Here is a 15,000-nt window from a genome sequence, read left to right as displayed (position 1 = left end):
TGTGTACCCAAAAGTGTTTTCCCAAAAAAAGTGTGTTCACAAAAAAGTGTTCCCAAAAGTGTGTTCCCAAAAGTGTGTTCCCAAAAAAGTGTGTTCCAAATGTGTGTTCCCAAAAGTGTCTTCCCAAAAGTATGTTCGCAAAATTGTGTTCCCAAAAGTGTGTTCCCAAAAAAAGTGTGTTCCCAAAAAAGTTTGTTCCAAAAATAAGTGTGTTCCCAAAAAAAGTGTGTTCCCAAAAGTGTGATCGCAAAAAGTGTGTTCCCAAAAGTGTGTACCCAAAAGTGTTTTCCAAAAAAATTGTGTTCCCAAAAGTGTGTTCCCAAAAAAGTGTGTTCCCAAAAGTGTGATCGCAAAAAGTGTGTTCCCAAAAGTGTGTTCCCAAAAGTGTGTTCCCAAAAAAGTGTGTTCGCAAAAAAGTTTGTTCCAAAAATAAGTGTGTTTCCAAAAAAAGTGTGTTCCCAAAAGTGTGATCGCAAAAAGTGTGTTCCCAAAAGTGTGTACCCAAAAGTGTTTTCCAAAAAAATTGTGTTCCCAAAAGTGTGTTCCCAAAAAAGTGTGTTCCCAAATGTGTGTTCCTAAAAGTGTGTTCCCAAAAGTGTGTTCGCAAAATTGTGTTCCCAAAAGTGTGTTCCCAAAAAAAGTGTGTTCCCAAAAAAGTGTGTTCCAAAAATAAGTGTGTTCCCAAAAAAAGTGTGTTCCCAAAAGTGTGATCGCAAAAAGTGTGTTCCCAAAAGTGTGTACCCAAAAGTGTTTTCCCAAAAAAAGTGTGTTCACAAAAAAGTGTTCCCAAAAGTGTGTTCCCAAAAGTGTGTTCCCAAAAAAAGAGTGTTCCCAAAAGCGTTCCCAAAGGTGTGTTCCCCAAAAAAGTGTGTTCCCCAAAGAAGTGTGTTCCAAATGTGTGTTCCCAAAAGTGTCTTCCCAAAAGTATGTTCTCAAAATTGTGTTCCCAAAAGTGTGTTCCCAAAAAAAGTGTGTTCCCAAAAAAGTTTGTTCCAAAAATAAGTGTGTTCCCAAAAAAAGAGTGTTCCCAAAAGTGTGATCGCAAAAAGTGTGTTCCCAAAAGTGTGTACCCAAAAGTGTTTTCCAAAAAAATTGTGTTCCGAAAAGTGTGTTCCCAAAAGTGTGTTCGCAAAATTGTGTTCCCAAAAGTGTGTTCCCAAAAAAGTGTGTTCCAAAAATAAGTGTGTTCCCAAAAAAAGTGTGTTCCCAAAAGTGTGATCGCAAAAAGTGTGTTCCCAAAAGTGTGTACCCAAAAGTGTTTTCCCAAAAAAAGTGTGTTCACAAAAAAGTGTTCCCAAAAGTGTGTTCCCAAAAGTGTGTTCCCAAAAAAAGAGTGTTCCCAAAAGCGTTCCCAAAGGTGTGTTCCCCAAAAAAGTGTGTTCCCCAAAGAAGTGTGTTCCAAATGTGTGTTCCCAAAAGTGTCTTCCCAAAAGTATGTTCTCAAAATTGTGTTCCCAAAAGTGTGTTCCCAAAAAAAGTGTGTTCCCAAAAAAGTTTGTTCCAAAAATAAGTGTGTTCCCAAAAAAAGAGTGTTCCCAAAAGTGTGATCGCAAAAAGTGTGTTCCCAAAAGTGTGTACCCAAAAGTGTTTTCCAAAAAAATTGTGTTCCGAAAAGTGTGTTCCCAAAAGTGTGTTCGCAAAATTGTGTTCCCAAAAGTGTGTTCCCAAAAAAGTGTGTTCCAAAAATAAGTGTGTTCCCAAAAAAAGTGTGTTCCCAAAAGTGTGATCGCAAAAAGTGTGTTCCCAAAAGTGTGTACCCAAAAGTGTTTTCCCAAAAAAAGTGTGTTCACAAAAAAGTGTTCCCAAAAGTGTGTTCCCAAAAGTGTGTTCCCAAAAAAAGAGTGTTCCCAAAAGCGTTCCCAAAGGTGTGTTCCCCAAAAAAGTGTGTTCCCCAAAAAAGTGTGTTCCAAATGTGTGTTCCCAAAAAAAGTGTGTTCCCAAAAAAGTTTGTTCCAAAAATAAGTGTGTTCCCAAAAAAAGTGTGTTCCCAAAAGTGTGATCGCAAAAAGTGTGTTGCCAAAAGTGTGTACCCAAAAGTGTTTTCCAAAAAAATTGTGTTCCCAAAAGTGTGTTCCCAAAAAAGTGTGTTCCCAAATGTGTGTTCCCAAAAGTGTGTTCCCAAAAGTGTGTTCGCAAAATTGTGTTCCCAAAAGTGTGTTGCCAAAAAAAGTGTGTTCCCAAAAAAGTGTGTTCCAAAAATAAGTGTGTTCCCAAAAAAAGTATGTTCCCAAAAGTGTGATCGCAAAAAGTGTGTTCCCAAAAGTGTGTACCCAAAAGTGTTTTCCCAAAAAAAGTGTGTTCACAAAAAAGTGTTCCCAAAAGTGTGTTCCCAAAAGTGTGTTCCCAAAAAAGTGTGTTCCAAATGTGTGTTCCCAAAAGTGTCTTCCCAAAAGTATGTTCGCAAAATTGTGTTCCCAAAAGTGTGTTCCCAAAAAAAGTGTGTTCCCAAAAAAGTTTGTTCCAAAAATAAGTGTGTTCCCAAAAAAAGTGTGTTCCCAAAAGTGTGATCGCAAAAAGTGTGTTCCCAAAAGTGTGTACCCAAAAGTGTTTTCCAAAAAAATTGTGTTCCCAAAAGTGTGTTCCCAAAAAAGTGTGTTCCCAAAAGTGTGATCGCAAAAAGTGTGTTCCCAAAAGTGTGTTCCCAAAAGTGTGTTCCCAAAAAAGTGTGTTCGCAAAAAAGTTTGTTCCAAAAATAAGTGTGTTTCCAAAAAAAGTGTGTTCCCAAAAGTGTGATCGCAAAAAGTGTGTTCCCAAAAGTGTGTACCCAAAAGTGTTTTCCAAAAAAATTGTGTTCCCAAAAGTGTGTTCCCAAAAAAGTGTGTTCCCAAATGTGTGTTCCTAAAAGTGTGTTCCCAAAAGTGTGTTCGCAAAATTGTGTTCCCAAAAGTGTGTTCCCAAAAAAAGTGTGTTCCCAAAAAAGTGTGTTCCAAAAATAAGTGTGTTCCCAAAAAAAGTGTGTTCCCAAAAGTGTGATCGCAAAAAGTGTGTTCCCAAAAGTGTGTACCCAAAAGTGTTTTCCCAAAAAAAGTGTGTTCACAAAAAAGTGTTCCCAAAAGTGTGTTCCCAAAAGTGTGTTCCCAAAAAAAGAGTGTTCCCAAAAGCGTTCCCAAAGGTGTGTTCCCCAAAAAAGTGTGTTCCCCAAAGAAGTGTGTTCCAAATGTGTGTTCCCAAAAGTGTCTTCCCAAAAGTATGTTCTCAAAATTGTGTTCCCAAAAGTGTGTTCCCAAAAAAAGTGTGTTCCCAAAAAAGTTTGTTCCAAAAATAAGTGTGTTCCCAAAAAAAGAGTGTTCCCAAAAGTGTGATCGCAAAAAGTGTGTTCCCAAAAGTGTGTACCCAAAAGTGTTTTCCAAAAAAATTGTGTTCCGAAAAGTGTGTTCCCAAAAGTGTGTTCGCAAAATTGTGTTCCCAAAAGTGTGTTCCCAAAAAAGTGTGTTCCAAAAATAAGTGTGTTCCCAAAAAAAGTGTGTTCCCAAAAGTGTGATCGCAAAAAGTGTGTTCCCAAAAGTGTGTACCCAAAAGTGTTTTCCCAAAAAAAGTGTGTTCACAAAAAAGTGTTCCCAAAAGTGTGTTCCCAAAAGTGTGTTCCCAAAAAAAGAGTGTTCCCAAAAGCGTTCCCAAAGGTGTGTTCCCCAAAAAAGTGTGTTCCCCAAAGAAGTGTGTTCCAAATGTGTGTTCCCAAAAGTGTCTTCCCAAAAGTATGTTCTCAAAATTGTGTTCCCAAAAGTGTGTTCCCAAAAAAAGTGTGTTCCCAAAAAAGTTTGTTCCAAAAATAAGTGTGTTCCCAAAAAAAGAGTGTTCCCAAAAGTGTGATCGCAAAAAGTGTGTTCCCAAAAGTGTGTACCCAAAAGTGTTTTCCAAAAAAATTGTGTTCCGAAAAGTGTGTTCCCAAAAGTGTGTTCGCAAAATTGTGTTCCCAAAAGTGTGTTCCCAAAAAAGTGTGTTCCAAAAATAAGTGTGTTCCCAAAAAAAGTGTGTTCCCAAAAGTGTGATCGCAAAAAGTGTGTTCCCAAAAGTGTGTACCCAAAAGTGTTTTCCCAAAAAAAGTGTGTTCACAAAAAAGTGTTCCCAAAAGTGTGTTCCCAAAAGTGTGTTCCCAAAAAAAGAGTGTTCCCAAAAGCGTTCCCAAAGGTGTGTTCCCCAAAAAAGTGTGTTCCCCAAAAAAGTGTGTTCCAAATGTGTGTTCCCAAAAAAAGTGTGTTCCCAAAAAAGTTTGTTCCAAAAATAAGTGTGTTCCCAAAAAAAGTGTGTTCCCAAAAGTGTGATCGCAAAAAGTGTGTTGCCAAAAGTGTGTACCCAAAAGTGTTTTCCAAAAAAATTGTGTTCCCAAAAGTGTGTTCCCAAAAAAGTGTGTTCCCAAATGTGTGTTCCCAAAAGTGTGTTCCCAAAAGTGTGTTCGCAAAATTGTGTTCCCAAAAGTGTGTTGCCAAAAAAAGTGTGTTCCCAAAAAAGTGTGTTCCAAAAATAAGTGTGTTCCCAAAAAAAGTATGTTCCCAAAAGTGTGATCGCAAAAAGTGTGTTCCCAAAAGTGTGTACCCAAAAGTGTTTTCCCAAAAAAAGTGTGTTCACAAAAAAGTGTTCCCAAAAGTGTGTTCCCAAAAGTGTGTTCCCAAAAAAGTGTGTTCCAAATGTGTGTTCCCAAAAGTGTCTTCCCAAAAGTATGTTCGCAAAATTGTGTTCCCAAAAGTGTGTTCCCAAAAAAAGTGTGTTCCCAAAAAAGTTTGTTCCAAAAATAAGTGTGTTCCCAAAAAAAGTGTGTTCCCAAAAGTGTGATCGCAAAAAGTGTGTTCCCAAAAGTGTGTACCCAAAAGTGTTTTCCAAGAAAATTGTGTTCCCAAAAGTGTGTTCCCAAAAAAGTGTGTTCCCAAAAGTGTGATCGCAAAAAGTGTGTTCCCAAAAGTGTGTTCCCAAAAGTGTGTTCCCAAAAAAAGTGTGTTCGCAAAAAAGTTTGTTCCAAAAATAAGTGTGTTTCCAAAAAAAGTGTGTTCCCAAAAGTGTGATCGCAAAAAGTGTGTTCCCAAAAGTGTGTACCCAAAAGTGTTTTCCCAAAAAAAGTGTGTTCACAAAAAAGTGTTCCCAAAAGTGTGTTCCCAAAAGTGTGTTCCCAAAAAAAGAGTTTCCCAAAAGCGTTCCCAAAGGTGTGTTCCCCAAAAAAGTGTGTTCCCCAAAAAAGTGTGTTCCAAATGTGTGTTCCCAAAAAAAGTGTGTTCCCAAAAAAGTTTGTTCCAAAAATAAGTGTGTTCCCAAAAAAAGTGTGTTCCCAAAAGTGTGATCGCAAAAAGTGTGTTGCCAAAAGTGTGTACCCAAAAGTGTTTTCCAAAAAAATTGTGTTCCCAAAAGTGTGTTCCCAAAAAAGTGTGTTCCCAAATGTGTGTTCCCAAAAGTGTGTTCCCAAAAGTGTGTTCGCAAAATTGTGTTCCCAAAAGTGTGTTGCCAAAAAAAGTGTGTTCCCAAAAAAGTGTGTTCCAAAAATAAGTGTGTTCCCAAAAAAAGTGTGTTCCCAAAAGTGTGATCGCAAAAAGTGTGTTCCCAAAAGTGTGTACCCAAAAGTGTTTTCCCAAAAAAAGTGTGTTCACAAAAAAGTGTTCCCAAAAGTGTGTTCCCAAAAGTGTGTTCCCAAAAAAGTGTGTTCCAAATGTGTGTTCCTAAAAGTGTCTTCCCAAAAGTATGTTCGCAAAATTGTGTTCCCAAAAGTGTGTTCCCAAAAAAAGTGTGTTCCCAAAAAAGTTTGTTCCAAAAATAAGTGTGTTCCCAAAAAAAGTGTGTTCCCAAAAGTGTGATCGCAAAAAGTGTGTTCCCAAAAAAGTGTGTTCCAAATGTGTGTTCCCAAAAGTGTCTTCCCAAAAGTATGTTCGCAAAATTGTGTTCCCAAAAGTGTGTTCCCAAAAAAAGTGTGTTCCCAAAAAAGTTTGTTCCAAAAATAAGTGTGTTCCCAAAAAAAGTGTGTTCCCAAAAGTGTGATCGCAAAAAGTGTGTTCCCAAAAGTGTGTACCCAAAAGTGTTTTCCAAAAAAATTGTGTTCCCAAAAGTGTGTTCCCAAAAAAGTGTGTTCCCAAAAGTGTGATCGCAAAAAGTGTGTTCCCAAAAGTGTGTTCCCAAAAGTGTGTTCCCAAAAAAGTGTGTTCGCAAAAAAGTTTGTTCCAAAAATAAGTGTGTTTCCAAAAAAAGTGTGTTCCCAAAAGTGTGATCGCAAAAAGTGTGTTCCCAAAAGTGTGTACCCAAAAGTGTTTTCCAAAAAAATTGTGTTCCCAAAAGTGTGTTCCCAAAAAAGTGTGTTCCCAAATGTGTGTTCCTAAAAGTGTGTTCCCAAAAGTGTGTTCGCAAAATTGTGTTCCCAAAAGTGTGTTCCCAAAAAAAGTGTGTTCCCAAAAAAGTGTGTTCCAAAAATAAGTGTGTTCCCAAAAAAAGTGTGTTCCCAAAAGTGTGATCGCAAAAAGTGTGTTCCCAAAAGTGTGTACCCAAAAGTGTTTTCCCAAAAAAAGTGTGTTCACAAAAAAGTGTTCCCAAAAGTGTGTTCCCAAAAGTGTGTTCCCAAAAAAAGAGTGTTCCCAAAAGCGTTCCCAAAGGTGTGTTCCCCAAAAAAGTGTGTTCCCCAAAGAAGTGTGTTCCAAATGTGTGTTCCCAAAAGTGTCTTCCCAAAAGTATGTTCGCAAAATTGTGTTCCCAAAAGTGTGTTCCCAAAAAAAGTGTGTTCCCAAAAAAGTTTGTTCCAAAAATAAGTGTGTTCCCAAAAAAAGAGTGTTCCCAAAAGTGTGATCGCAAAAAGTGTGTTCCCAAAAGTGTGTACCCAAAAGTGTTTTCCAAAAAAATTGTGTTCCGAAAAGTGTGTTCCCAAAAGTGTGTTCGCAAAATTGTGTTCCCAAAAGTGTGTTCCCAAAAAAGTGTGTTCCAAAAATAAGTGTGTTCCCAAAAAAAGTGTGTTCCCAAAAGTGTGATCGCAAAAAGTGTGTTCCCAAAAGTGTGTACCCAAAAGTGTTTTCCCAAAAAAAGTGTGTTCACAAAAAAGTGTTCCCAAAAGTGTGTTCCCAAAAGTGTGTTCCCAAAAAAAGAGTGTTCCCAAAAGCGTTCCCAAAGGTGTGTTCCCCAAAAAAGTGTGTTCCCCAAAAAAGTGTGTTCCAAATGTGTGTTCCCAAAAAAAGTGTGTTCCCAAAAAAGTTTGTTCCAAAAATAAGTGTGTTCCCAAAAAAAGTGTGTTCCCAAAAGTGTGATCGCAAAAAGTGTGTTGCCAAAAGTGTGTACCCAAAAGTGTTTTCCAAAAAAATTGTGTTCCCAAAAGTGTGTTCCCAAAAAAGTGTGTTCCCAAATGTGTGTTCCCAAAAGTGTGTTCCCAAAAGTGTGTTCGCAAAATTGTGTTCCCAAAAGTGTGTTGCCAAAAAAAGTGTGTTCCCAAAAAAGTGTGTTCCAAAAATAAGTGTGTTCCCAAAAAAAGTGTGTTCCCAAAAGTGTGATCGCAAAAAGTGTGTTCCCAAAAGTGTGTACCCAAAAGTGTTTTCCCAAAAAAAGTGTGTTCACAAAAAAGTGTTCCCAAAAGTGTGTTCCCAAAAGTGTGTTCCCAAAAAAGTGTGTTCCAAATGTGTGTTCCCAAAAGTGTCTTCCCAAAAGTATGTTCGCAAAATTGTGTTCCCAAAAGTGTGTTCCCAAAAAAAGTGTGTTCCCAAAAAAGTTTGTTCCAAAAATAAGTGTGTTCCCAAAAAAAGTGTGTTCCCAAAAGTGTGATCGCAAAAAGTGTGTTCCCAAAAGTGTGTACCCAAAAGTGTTTTCCAAAAAAAAGTGTGTTCACAAAAAAGTGTTCCCAAAAGTGTGTTCCCAAAAGTGTGTTCCCAAAAAAGTGTGTTCCAAATGTGTGTTCCCAAAAGTGTCTTCCCAAAAGTATGTTCGCAAAATTGTGTTCCCAAAAGTGTGTTCCCAAAAAAAGTGTGTTCCCAAAAAAGTTTGTTCCAAAAATAAGTGTGTTCCCAAAAAAAGTGTGTTCCCAAAAGTGTGATCGCAAAAAGTGTGTTCCCAAAAGTGTGTACCCAAAAGTGTTTTCCAAGAAAATTGTGTTCCCAAAAGTGTGTTCCCAAAAAAGTGTGTTCCCAAAAGTGTGATCGCAAAAAGTGTGTTCCCAAAAGTGTGTTCCCAAAAGTGTGTTCCCAAAAAAAGTGTGTTCGCAAAAAAGTTTGTTCCAAAAATAAGTGTGTTTCCAAAAAAAGTGTGTTCCCAAAAGTGTGATCGCAAAAAGTGTGTTCCCAAAAGTGTGTACCCAAAAGTGTTTTCCCAAAAAAAGTGTGTTCACAAAAAAGTGTTCCCAAAAGTGTGTTCCCAAAAGTGTGTTCCCAAAAAAAGAGTTTCCCAAAAGCGTTCCCAAAGGTGTGTTCCCCAAAAAAGTGTGTTCCCCAAAAAAGTGTGTTCCAAATGTGTGTTCCCAAAAAAAGTGTGTTCCCAAAAAAGTTTGTTCCAAAAATAAGTGTGTTCCCAAAAAAAGTGTGTTCCCAAAAGTGTGATCGCAAAAAGTGTGTTGCCAAAAGTGTGTACCCAAAAGTGTTTTCCAAAAAAATTGTGTTCCCAAAAGTGTGTTCCCAAAAAAGTGTGTTCCCAAATGTGTGTTCCCAAAAGTTTGTTCCCAAAAGTGTGTTCGCAAAATTGTGTTCCCAAAAGTGTGTTGCCAAAAAAAGTGTGTTCCCAAAAAAGTGTGTTCCAAAAATAAGTGTGTTCCCAAAAAAAGTGTGTTCCCAAAAGTGTGATCGCAAAAAGTGTGTTCCCAAAAGTGTGTACCCAAAAGTGTTTTCCCAAAAAAAGTGTGTTCACAAAAAAGTGTTCCCAAAAGTGTGTTCCCAAAAGTGTGTTCCCAAAAAAGTGTGTTCCAAATGTGTGTTCCCAAAAGTGTCTTCCCAAAAGTATGTTCGCAAAATTGTGTTCCCAAAAGTGTGTTCCCAAAAAAAGTGTGTTCCCAAAAAAGTTTGTTCCAAAAATAAGTGTGTTCCCAAAAAAAGTGTGTTCCCAAAAGTGTGATCGCAAAAAGTGTGTTCCCAAAAGTGTGTACCCAAAAGTGTTTTCCAAGAAAATTGTGTTCCCAAAAGTGTGTTCCCAAAAAAGTGTGTTCCCAAAAGTGTGATCGCAAAAAGTGTGTTCCCAAAAGTGTGTTCCCAAAAGTGTGTTCCCAAAAAAAGTGTGTTCGCAAAAAAGTTTGTTCCAAAAATAAGTGTGTTTCCAAAAAAAGTGTGTTCCCAAAAGTGTGATCGCAAAAAGTGTGTTCCCAAAAGTGTGTACCCAAAAGTGTTTTCCAAAAAAATTGTGTTCCCAAAAGTGTGTTCCCAAAAAAGTGTGTTCCCAAATGTGTGTTCCTAAAAGTGTGTTCCCAAAAGTGTGTTCGCAAAATTGTGTTCCCAAAAGTGTGTACCCAAAAGTGTTTTCCCAAAAAAAGTGTGTTCACAAAAAAGTGTTCCCAAAAGTGTGTTCCCAAAAGTGTGTTCCCAAAAAAAGTGTTCCCAAAAGCGTTCCCAAAGGTGTGTTCCCCAAAAAAGTGTGTTCCCCAAAAAAGTGTGTTCCAAATGTGTGTTCCCAAAAGTGTCTTCCCAAAAGTATGTTCGCAAAATTTTGTTCCCAAAAGTGTGTTCCCAAAAAAAGTGTGTTCCCAAAAAAGTTTGTTCCAAAAATAAGTGTGTTCCCAAAAAAAGAGTGTTCCCAAAAGTGTGATCGCAAAAAGTGTGTTCCCAAAAGTGTGTACCCAAAAGTGTTTTCCAAAAAAATTGTGTTCCCAAAAGTGTGTTCCCAAAAGTGTGTTCGCAAAATTGTGTTCCCAAAGGTGTGTTCCCAAAAAAGTGTGTTCCAAAAATAAGTGTGTTCCCAAAAAAAGTGTTTTCCCAAAAGTGTGATCGCAAAAAGTGTGTTCCCAAAAGTGTGTACCCAAAAGTGTTTTCCCAAAAAAAGAGTGTTCCCAAAAAAGTGTGTTCCAAATGTGTGTTCCCAAAAAAAGTGTGTTCCCAAAAAAGTTTGTTCCAAAAATAAGTGTGTTCCCAAAAAAAGTGTGTTCCCAAAAGTGTGATCGCAAAAAGTGTGTTCCCAAAAGTGTGTACCCAAAAGTGTTTTCCAAAAAAATTGTGTTCCCAAAAGTGTGTTCCCAAAAAAGTGTGTTCCCAAAAGTGTGATCGCAAAAAGCGTGTTCCCAAAAGTGTGTTCCCAAAAGTGTGTTCCCAAAAAAAGTGTGTTCCCAAAAAAAGTGTGTTCCCAAAAAAGTTTGTTCCAAAAATAAGTGTGTTCCCAAAAAAAGTGTGTTCCCAAAAGTGTGATCGCAAAAAGTGTGTTCCCAAAAGTGTGTACACAAAAGTGTTTTCCAAAAAAATTGTGTTCCCAAAAGTGTGTTCCCAAAAAAGTGTGTTCCCAAATGTGTGTTCCCAAAAGTGTGTTCACAAAAGTGTGTTCGCAAAATTGTGTTCCCAAAAGTGTGTTCCCAAAAAAAGTGTGTTCCCAAAAAAGTTTGTTCCAAAAATAAGTGTGTTCCCAAAAAAAGAGTGTTCCCAAAAGTGTGATCGCAAAAAGTGTGTTCCCAAAAGTGTGTACCCAAAAGTGTTTTCCAAAAAAATTGTGTTCCCAAAAGTGTGTTCCCAAAAGTGTGTTCGCAAAATTGTGTTCCCAAAAGTGTGTTCCCAAAAAAAGTGTGTTCCCAAAAAAGTTTGTTCCAAAAATAAGTGTGTTACCAAAAAAAGTGTGTTCCCAAAAGTGTGATCGCAAAAAGTGTGTTCCCAAAAGTGTGTACCCAAAAGTGTTTTCCAAAAAAATTGTGTTCCCAAAAGTGTGTTCCCAAAAAAGTGTGTTCCCAAATGTGTGTTCCCAAAAGTTTGTTCCCAAAAGTCTGTTCGCAAAATTGTGTTCCCAAAAGTGTGTTGCCAAAAAAAGTGTGTTCCCAAAAAAGTGTGTTCCAAAAATAAGTGTGTTCCCAAAAAAAGTGTGTTCCCAAAAGTGTGATCGCAAAAAGTGTGTTCCCAAAAGTGTGTACCCAAAAGTGTTTTCCCAAAAAAAGGGTGTTCACAAAAAAGTGTTCCCAAAAGTGTGTTCCCAAAAGTGTGTTCCCAAAAATAGAGTGTTCCCAAAAGCGTTCCCAAAGGTGTGTTCCCCAAAAAAGTGTGTTCCCCAAAAAAGTGTGTTCCAAATGTGTGTTCCCAAAAAAAGTGTGTTCCCAAAAAAGTTTGTTCCAAAAATAAGTGTGTTCCCAAAAAAAGTGTGTTCCCAAAAGTGTGATCGCAAAAAGTGTGTTCCCAAAAGTGTGTACCCAAAAATGTTTTCCAAACAAATTGTGTTCCCAAAAGTGTGTTCCCAAAAAAGTGTGTTCCCAAAAGTGTGATCGCAAAAAGTGTGTTCCCAAAAGTGTGTTCCCAAAAGTGTGTTCCCAAAAAAAGTGTGTTCCAAAAAAAGTGTGTTCCCAAAAAAGTTTGTTCCAAAAATAAGTGTGTTCCCAAAAAAAGTGTGTTCCCAAAAGTGTGATCGCAAAAAGTGTGTTCCCAAAAGTGTGTACCCAAAAGTGTTTTCCAAAAAAATTGTGTTCCCAAAAGTGTGTTCCCAAAAAAGTGTGTTCCCAAATGTGTGTTCCCAAAAGTGTGTTCCCAAAAGTTTGTTCGCAAAATTGTGTTCCCAAAAGTGTGTTGCCAAAAAAAGTGTGTTCCCAAAAAAGTGTGTTCCAAAAATAAGTGTGTTCCCAAAAAAAGTGTGTTCCCAAAAGTGTGATCGCAAAAAGTGTGTTCCCAAAAGTGTGTACCCAAAAGTGTTTTCCCAAAAAAAGTGTGTTCACAAAAAAGTGTTCCCAAAAGTGTGTTCCCAAAAGTGTGTTCCCAAAAAAAGAGTGTTCCCAAAAGCGTTCCCAAAGGTGTGTTCCCCAAAAAAGTGTGTTCCCCAAAAAAGTGTGTTCCAAATGTGTGTTTCCAAAAGTGTCTTCCCAAAAGTATGTTCGCAAAATTGTGTTCCCAAAAGTGTGTTCCCAAAAAAAGTGTGTTCCCAAAAAAGTTTGTTCCAAAAATAAGTGTGTTCCCAAAAAAAGTGTGTTCCCAAAAGTGTGATCGCAAAAAGTGTGTTCCCAAAAGTGTGTACCCAAAAGTGTTTTCCAAAAAAATTGTGTTCCCAAAAGTGTGTTCCCAAAAAAGTGTGTTCCCAAAAGTGTGATCGCAAAAAGTGTGTTCCCAAAAGTGTGTTCCCAAAAGTGTGTTCCCAAAAAAAGTGTGTTCCCAAAAAAAGTGTGTTCCCAAAAAAGTTTGTTCCAAAAATAAGTGTGTTCCCAAAAAAAGTGTGTTCCCAAAAGTGTGATCGCAAAAAGTGTGTTCCCAAAAGTGTGTACCCAAAAGTGTTTTCCAAAAAAATTGTGTTCCCAAAAGTGTGTTCCCAAAAAAGTGTGTTCCCAAATGTGTGTTCCCAAAAGTGTGTTCCCAAAAGTGTGTTCGCAAAATTGTGTTCCCAAAAGTGTGTTCCCAAAAAAAGTGTGTTCCCAAAAAAGTTTGTTCCAAAAATAAGTGTGTTCCCAAAAAAAGAGTGTTCCCAAAAGTGTGATCGCAAAAAGTGTGTTCCCAAAAGTGTGTACCCAAAAGTGTTTTCCAAAAAAATTGTGTTCCCAAAAGTGTGTTCCCAAAAAAGTGTGTTCCCAAATGTGTGTTCCTAAAAGTGTGTTCCCAAAAGTGTGTTCGCAAAATTGTGTTCCCAAAAGTGTGTACCCAAAAGTGTTTTCCCAAAAAAAGTGTGTTCACAAAAAAGTGTTCCCAAAAGTGTGTTCCCAAAAGTGTGTTCTCAAAAAAAGAGTGTTCCCAAAAGCGTTCCCAAAGGTGTGTTCCCCAAAAAAGTGTGTTCCCCAAAAAAGTGTGTTCCAAATGTGTGTTCCCAAAAGTGTCTTCCCAAAAGTATGTTCGCAAAATTTTGTTCCCAAAAGTGTGTTCCCAAAAAAAGTTTGTTCCCAAAAAAGTTTGTTCCAAAAATAAGTGTGTTCCCAAAAAAAGAGTGTTCCCAAAAGTGTGATCGCAAAAAGTGTGTTCCCAAAAGTGTGTACCCAAAAGTGTTTCCCAAAAAAATTGTGTTCCCAAAAGTGTGTTCCCAAAAGTGTGTTCGCAAAATTGTGTTCCCAAAAGTGTGTTCCCAAAAAAGTGTGTTCCAAAAATAAGTGTGTCCCCAAAAAAAGTGTTTTCCCAAAAGTGTGTTCCCAAAAGTGTGTACCCAAAAGTGTTTTCCCAAAAAAAGAGTGTTCCCAAAAAAGTGTGTTCCAAATGTGTGTTCCCAAAAAAAGTGTGTTCCCAAAAAAGTTTGTTCCAAAAATAAGTGTGTTCCCAAAAAAAGTGTGTTCCCAAAAGTGTGATCGCAAAAAGTGTGTTCCCAAAAGTGTGTACCCAAAAGTGTTTTCCAAAAAAATTGTGTTCCCAAAAGTGTGTTCCCAAAAAAGTGTGTTCCCAAAAGTGTGATCGCAAAAAGCGTGTTCCCAAAAGTGTGTTCGCAAAAGTGTGTTCCCAAAAAAAGTGTGTTCCCAAAAAAAGTGTGTTCCCAAAAAAGTTTGTTCCAAAAATAAGTGTGTTACCAAAAAAAGTGTGTTCCCAAAAGTGTGATCGCAAAAAGTGTGTTCCCAAAAGTGTGTACACAAAAGTGTTTTCCAAAAAAATTGTGTTCCCAAAAGTGTGTTCCCAAAAAAGTGTGTTCCCAAATGTGTGTTCCCAAAAGTGTGTTCACAAAAGTGTGTTCGCAAAATTGTGTTCCCAAAAGTGTGTTCCCAAAAAAAGTGTGTTCCCAAAAAAGTTTGTTCCAAAAATAAGTGTGTTCCCAAAAAAAGTGTGTTCCCAAAAGTGTGATCGCAAAAAGTGTGTTCCCAAAAGTGTGTACCCAAAAGTGTTTTCCAAAAAAATTGTGTTCCCAAAAGTGTGTTCCCAAAAAAGTGTGTTCCCAAATGTGTGTTCCCAAAAGTTTGTTCCCAAAAGTCTGTTCGCAAAATTGTGTTCCCAAAAGTGTGTTGCCAAAAAAAGTGTGTTCCCAAAAAAGTGTGTTCCAAAAATAAGTGTGTTCCCAAAAAAAGTGTGTTCCCAAAAGTGTGATCGCAAAAAGTGTGTTCCCAAAAGTGTGTACCCAAAAGTGTTTTCCCAAAAAAAGTGTGTTCACAAAAAAGTGTTCCCAAAAGTGTGTTCCCAAAAGTGTGTTCCCAAAAAAAGAGTGTTCCCAAAAGCGTTCCCAAAGGTGTGTTCCCCAAAAAAGTGTGTTCCCCAAAAAAGTGTGTTCCAAATGTGTGTTCCCAAAAAAAGTGTGTTCCCAAAAAAGTTTGTTCCAAAAATAAGTGTGTTCCCAAAAAAAGTGTGTTCCCAAAAGTGTGATCGCAAAAAGTGTGTTCCCAAAAGTGTGTACCCAAAAGTGTTTTCCAAACAAATTGTGTTCCCAAAAGTGTGTTCCCAAAAAAGTGTGTTCCCAAAAGTGTGATCGCAAAAAGTGTGTTCCCAAAAGTGTGTTCCCAAAAGTGTGTTCCCAAAAAAAGTGTGTTCCAAAAAAAGTGTGTTCCCAAAAAAGTTTGTTCCAAAAATAAGTGTGTTCCCAAAAAAAGTGTGTTCCCAAAAGTGTGATCGCAAAAAGTGTGTTCCCAAAAGTGTGTACCCAAAAGTGTTTTCCAAAAAAATTGTGTTCCCAAAAGTGTGTTCCCAAAAAAGTGTGTTCCCAAATGTGTGTTCCCAAAAGTGTGTTCCCAAAAGTTTGTTCGCAAAATTGTGTTCCCAAAAGTGTGTTGCCAAAAAAAGTGTGTTCCCAAAAAAGTGTGTTACAAAAATAAGTGTATTCCCAAAAAAAGTGTGTTAACAAAAGTGTGATCGCAAAAAGTGTGTTCCCAAAAGTGTGTACCCAAAAGTGTTTTCCCAAAAAAAGTGTGTTCACAAAAAAGTGTTCCCAAAAGTGTGTTCCCAAAAGTGTGTTCCCAAAAAAAGAGTGTTCCCAAAAGCGTTCCCAAAGGTGTGTTCCCCAAAAAAGTGTGTTCCCCAAAAAAGTGTGTTCCAATTGTGTGTTTCCAAAAGTGTCTTCCCAAAAGTA

The sequence above is a fragment of the Rhinoraja longicauda genome, unplaced genomic scaffold (assembly GCF_053455715.1).
Source record: "Rhinoraja longicauda isolate Sanriku21f unplaced genomic scaffold, sRhiLon1.1 Scf000248, whole genome shotgun sequence".
NCBI lineage: Eukaryota > Metazoa > Chordata > Chondrichthyes > Rajiformes > Arhynchobatidae > Rhinoraja > Rhinoraja longicauda.
The sequence above is the reverse complement of the archived record's forward strand: the minus strand, read 5'-3'. Positions refer to the sequence as shown.